We start from the raw sequence: 6000 nt of genomic DNA, 5'->3' as shown, positions 1-6000 counted from the left end.
TCTCCAACCTCCAACTCGCCCCTCTCCAACCTCCAACTCTCCCCTCTCTAACCTCCAACTCTCCCCTCTCCAACCTCCAACTCTCCCCTCTCCAACCTCCAACTCTGTCCTCTCCAACCTCCAACTCTCCCCTCTCCAACCTCCAACTCTTCCCTCTCCAACCTCCAACTCTTCCCTCTCCAACCTCCAACTCTCCCCTCTCCAACCTCCAACTCTGTCCTCTCCAACCTCCAACTCTCCCCTCTCCAACCTCCAACTCTCCCCTCTCCAACCTCCAACTCTCCCCTCTCCAACCTCCAACTCTCCCCTCTCCAACCTCCAACTCTCCCCTCTCCAACCTCCAACTCTCCTCTCTCCAACCTCCAACTCTCCCCTCTCCAACACCCAACTCTCCCCTCTCCAACCTCCAACTCTCCTCTCTCCAACCTCCAACTCACCCCTCTCCAACCTCCAACTCGCCTGTCTCCAACCTCCAACTCTCCCCTCTCCAACCTCCAACTCTCCCCTCTCCAAACTCCAACTCTCCCCTCTCCAACCTCCAACTCGCCCTTCTACAACCTCGAACTCGCCCCTCTCCAACCTCCAACTCGCCCCTCTCCAACCTCCAACTCTCCCCTCTCCAACCTCCAACTCCCCCCTCACCAACCTCCAACTCTCCCCTCTCCAACCTCCAACTCTCCCCTCTCCAAACTCCAACACTGTTCTCTCCAACCTCCAACTCTGTACTCACCAAACTCCAACTCTGTACTCTCCAACCTCAAACTCACCCCTCTCCAACCTCGAACTCTGTCCTCTCCAACCTCCAACTCTCCCCTCTCCAAGCTCCAACTCTTTACTCTCCAATTCCAACTCTCCCCTCTCCAACATTCAACTCTCTCCTCTCCAAACTCCAACTCTCGCCTCTCCAACCTCCAACTCTCCCCTCTCCAACCTTCAACTCTATCCTCTCCAACCTCCAACTCTCCCCTCTCCAACCTCCCACTCTCCCCTCTCCAACCTCCAACTCATAAGAACATAAGAACATAAGAATTAGGAACAAGAGTAGGCCATCTAGCCCCTCGAGCCTGCTCCGCCATTCAACAAGATCATGGCTGATCTGGCCGTGGACTCAGCTCCACTTACCCACCTGCTCCCTGTAACCCTTAATTCCCTTATTGGTTAAAAATCTATCTATCTGTGATTTGAATACATTCAATGAGCTAGCCTCAACTGCTTCCTTGGGCAGAGAATTCCACAGATTCACAACCCTCTGGGAGAAGAAATTCCTTCTCAACTCGCTTTTAAATTGGCTGCCCCGTATTTTGAGGCTGTGCCCCCTAGTTCTAGTCTCCCCAACCAGTGGAAACAGCCTCTCTGCCTCTATCTTGTCTCTCCCTTTCATGATTTTAAATGTTTCTATAAGATCACCCCTCATCCTTCTGAACTCCAACAAGTAAAGACCCAGTATACTCAATCTATCATCATAAGGTAATCCCCTCATCTCCGGAATCAGCCTAGTGAATCGTCTCTGTACCCCCTCCAAAGCTAGTATATCATTCCTTAAGAAAGGTGACCAAAACTGCACGCAGTACTCCAGGTGCGGCCTCACCAATACCCTATACAGTTGCAGCAGGACCTCCCTGCTTTTGTACTCCATCCCTCTCGCAATGAAGGCCAACATTACATTCGCCTTCCTGATTACCTGTTGCACCTGCAAACTAACTTTTTATGATTCTTGCACAAGGACCCCCTGGTCCCTCTGCATCACAGCATGTTGTAATTTTTCCCCATTCAAATAATATTCACTTTTACTCTTTTTTTCTCCAAGGTGGATGACCTCACATTTTCCGACATTGTATTCCATCTGTCAAACCTTGGCCCATTCGCTTAACCTATCTAAATCTCTTTGCAGCCTCTCTGTGTCCTCTACACAACCCACTTTCCCACTAATCTTTGTGTCATCAGCAAATTTTGTTACACGACACTCTGTCCCCTCTTCCAGGTCAATCTATGTATATTGTAAACAGTGTGCTCCCAGCACCGATCCTTGTGGCACACCACTAACCACCGATTTCCAACCCGAAAAGGACCCATTTATCCTGACTCTCTGCTTTTTGTTAGCCAGCCAATTCTCTATCCATGCTAATACATTTCCTTTGACTCCGCGTACCTTTATCTTCTGCAGTAACCTTTTGTGTGGCGCCTTATCGAATGCCTTTTGGAAATCTAAATACAACACATCAATCAGTACACCTCTATCCACCATGCTCGTTATATCCTCAAAGAATTCCAGTAAATTAGTTCAACATGATTTCCCCTTCATGAATCCATGTTGCATCTGCTTGATTGCACTATTCCTATCTAGATGTCCCGCGATTTCTTCCTTAATGATAGCTTCAAGCATTTTCCCCACTACAGATGTTACACTAACCGGCCTAGAGTTACCTGCCTTTTGTCTGCCCCCTTTTTTAAACAGAGGCGTTACATTAGCTGCTTTCCAATCCGCTAGTACCTCCCCAGAGTCCAGAGAATTTTGGTCGATTATAACGAATGCATCTGTTATAACTTCCGCCATCTCTTTTAATACCCTAGGATTTCATCAGGACCAGGGGACTTGTCTACCTTGAGTCCCATTAGCCTGTCTAGCACTACCCCCCTAGTGATAGTAATTATCTCAAGGTCCTCCCTTCCCACATTCCCGTGACCAACAATTTTTGGCATGGTTTTTGTGTCTTCCACTGTGAAGACCGAAGCAAAATAATTGTTTAAGGTCTCAGCCATTTCCACATTTCCCATTATTAAATCCCCCTTCTCATCTTCTAAGGGACCAACATTTACTTGAGTCACTCTTTTCTGTTTTATATATCTGTAAAAGCTTTGTCCTCTCCAACCTCCAACTCTCCCCTCTCCAACCTCCAACTCTCCCCTTTCTAAACACCAACTCTCCCCTCTCCAACCTCCAACTCTCCCCTCTCCAACCTCCAACTCTCCCCTCTCCAACCTCCAACTCTCCCCTCTCCCCTCTCACCCTCACAGGTGGAATAAAGTGCTCTGCCTTAATGCCCATGTGCAGTACGGCAATCAGCCTCAAACGCCCGGAAAGGACGACCCATTGGAAGACAAAAACTACCCCAAAAAATGGCGAAGCCTCGTGCACGCGCATGGGAGGCCCTCGGAAGATCCCCGAGTGGAGAGGCCTCCAACTGACACACACTGACGATACCGGCTGCTCCCGACCCGATCACTCCCCCTCACTCCCGGCCCCACTCACTCCCCCTCCCGACCCGCTCACTCCCCCTCACTCCCGACCCCACTCACTCCCCCTCCCAACCCACTCACTCCCCCTCACTCCCGACCCCACTCACTCCCCCTCCCGACCCGCTCACTCCCCCTCCCGACCCGCTCACTCCCACTCACTCCCGACCCACTCACTCCCGACCCGCTCACTCCCACTCACTCCCGACCCACTCACTCCCCCTCCCGACCCGCTCACTCCCACTCACTCCCGACCCACTCACTCCCCCTCCCGACCCGCTCACTCCCACTCACTCCTGACCCGCTCACTCCCACTCACTCCTGACCCGATCACTCCCCCTCCCGACCCGCTCACTCCCACTCACTCCCGACCCACTCACTCCCCCTCCCGACCCGCTCACTCCCACTCACTCCTGACCCGATCACTCCCCCTCCCGACCCGCTCACTCCCCCTCCCGACCCGCTCACTCCCACTCACTCCCGACCCACTCACTCCCCCTCCCGAACTGCTCACTCCCCCTCCCGTCCTGCTCACTCCCACTCACTCCCGACCCACTCACTCCCCTCCCAACCCGCTCACTCCCCTCCCGACCTGCTCACTCCCCCTCCCGGCCTGCTGACTCCCACTCCCAACCAGCTCACTCCCCCTCCCGACCCGCTCACTCCCCCTCCCGAACTGCTCACTCCCCCTCCCGTCCTGCTCACTCCCACTCACTCCAGACCCACTCACTCCCCTCCCAACCCGCTCACTCCCCTCCCGACCTGCTCACTCCCCCTCCCGGTCTGCTGACTCCCACTCCCAACCAGCTCACTCCCCCTCCCGACCCGCTCACTCCCCCTCCCGAACTGCTCACTCCCCCTCCCGTCCTGCTCACTCCCACTCACTCCCGACCCACTCACTCCCCTCCCGACCTGCTCACTCCCACTCACTCCCGACCCACTCACTCCCCTCCCGACCTGCTCACTCACACTCACTCCCGACCCGCTCACTCACCCTCCCGACCTGCTCACTCCCACTCACTCCCGACCCGCTCACTCCCCCTCCCGACCCGCTCACTCCCCCTCCCGACCCGCTCACTCCCACTCCCTCCTGACCCGCTCACTCCCACACACTCCCGACCCGCTCACTCCCGCTCACTCTCGCTCACTCCCCCTCCCGACCCGCTCACTCCCACTCCCGACTCCCTCACTCTCCTCCCGACCCCCTCACTCCCCACCCGACCCCCTCACTCCCCTCCCGACCCCCTCACTCCCCTCCCGACCCCCTCACTCCCCTCCCAACCCATTCACTCCCGCTCACTCCTGCCCGCTCACTCCCCCTCACTCCCGCTCACTCCCACTTCCGCCCACTCACTCTCGCTCCCGCCCGCTCACTCCCACTCCCCACCTGTTCACTCCCAATCCCGCCTGCTCACTCCCACTCACTCCTGCTCACTCCCGCTTCCGCCCGCTCACTCCCAACCTGCTCACTGCCCCACAAACACTCACACACACACCCCCACACACCCCCACACACACACGCCAAACACACCCCCCCACACACCCCCTCACACACACCCCCTCACACACCCCCACACACACCCCCACAAACACTCACACACACACACCCCCACACACACCCCCTCACACACCCCCACACACACACGCCCCACACACCCCCCCACACACCCCCCCACACACACCCACACACACCCCCACACACATTCTCACATATCCCTACACACTCTCACACACACCCCCACACACCCCCTCACACACCCCCACACACACTCTCACACCACCCCCCACACACTCTCACACACACACCCTCACACACCCCCACACCCACACACCCCCACACACACTCTCACACCCCCCTCACACACACTCACACACACCCCCACACACTCCCTCACACATCCCCTCACACACCCACACACACACACAACCACACACCCCCACAACCACACACCCCCGCACACACTCTCACACACACAACCACACCCCCTCACACACACCCACACATACACACACATCTAGTGCACAAGCCTTTTGGCGTTGGACAGGAGGGGGCGAATACATTTGTATTGACTCTTGCTGCCGCCACCAAATTGTTCCATCGTTTCCGGCACCGGTCCACATCCCGCTCAACGTTGCCCATTGCGGACATGATCCCAGCGATCTCCCTCCAAATGCGCCTGTATTGGGGTGGTGGAGGCTTGCCACGACCATCCTGGGTGGGGCCTTAGTACCTGGGCTCCTCCTCCGTTACCAGCTCCTGCAATTCCTGCTCATTAAACCAGGGAGCTCTGGGCCGGGTCTGGCCAGTCTCCATTGCTAGTTTCTCGCCACTCATCGTCAATGATGAAACGATTGGTGCTCAATAGTTTGTGGCTCTCAATTTTACCAACTCTATCCTCTCCAACCTCCAACTCTCCCCTCTCCAACCTCCAACTCTCCCCTCTCCAACCTCCAACTCTCCCCTCTCCAACCTCCAACTCTCCCCTCTCCAACCTCCAACTCTCCCCTCTCCAACCTCCAACTCTCCCCTCTCCAACCTCCAACTCTCCCCTCTCTAAACTCCAACTCTCCCCTCTCCAACCTCCAACTCTCCCCTCTCCAACCTCCAACTCTCCCGTCTCCAACCTCCAACTCTCCCCTCTCCAACCTCTAACTCGCCCCTCTCCAACCTCCAACTCTCCCCTCTCCAATCTCCAACTCTCCCCCTCCAACCTCCAACTCTCCCCTCTCCAACCTCCAACTCTCCCCTCTCCAACCTCCAACTCT

This window comes from Pristiophorus japonicus, chromosome 27, assembly GCF_044704955.1.
Source record: "Pristiophorus japonicus isolate sPriJap1 chromosome 27, sPriJap1.hap1, whole genome shotgun sequence".
Taxonomy (NCBI): Eukaryota; Metazoa; Chordata; class Chondrichthyes; family Pristiophoridae; genus Pristiophorus; species Pristiophorus japonicus.
The sequence above is the reverse complement of the archived record's forward strand: the minus strand, read 5'-3'. Positions refer to the sequence as shown.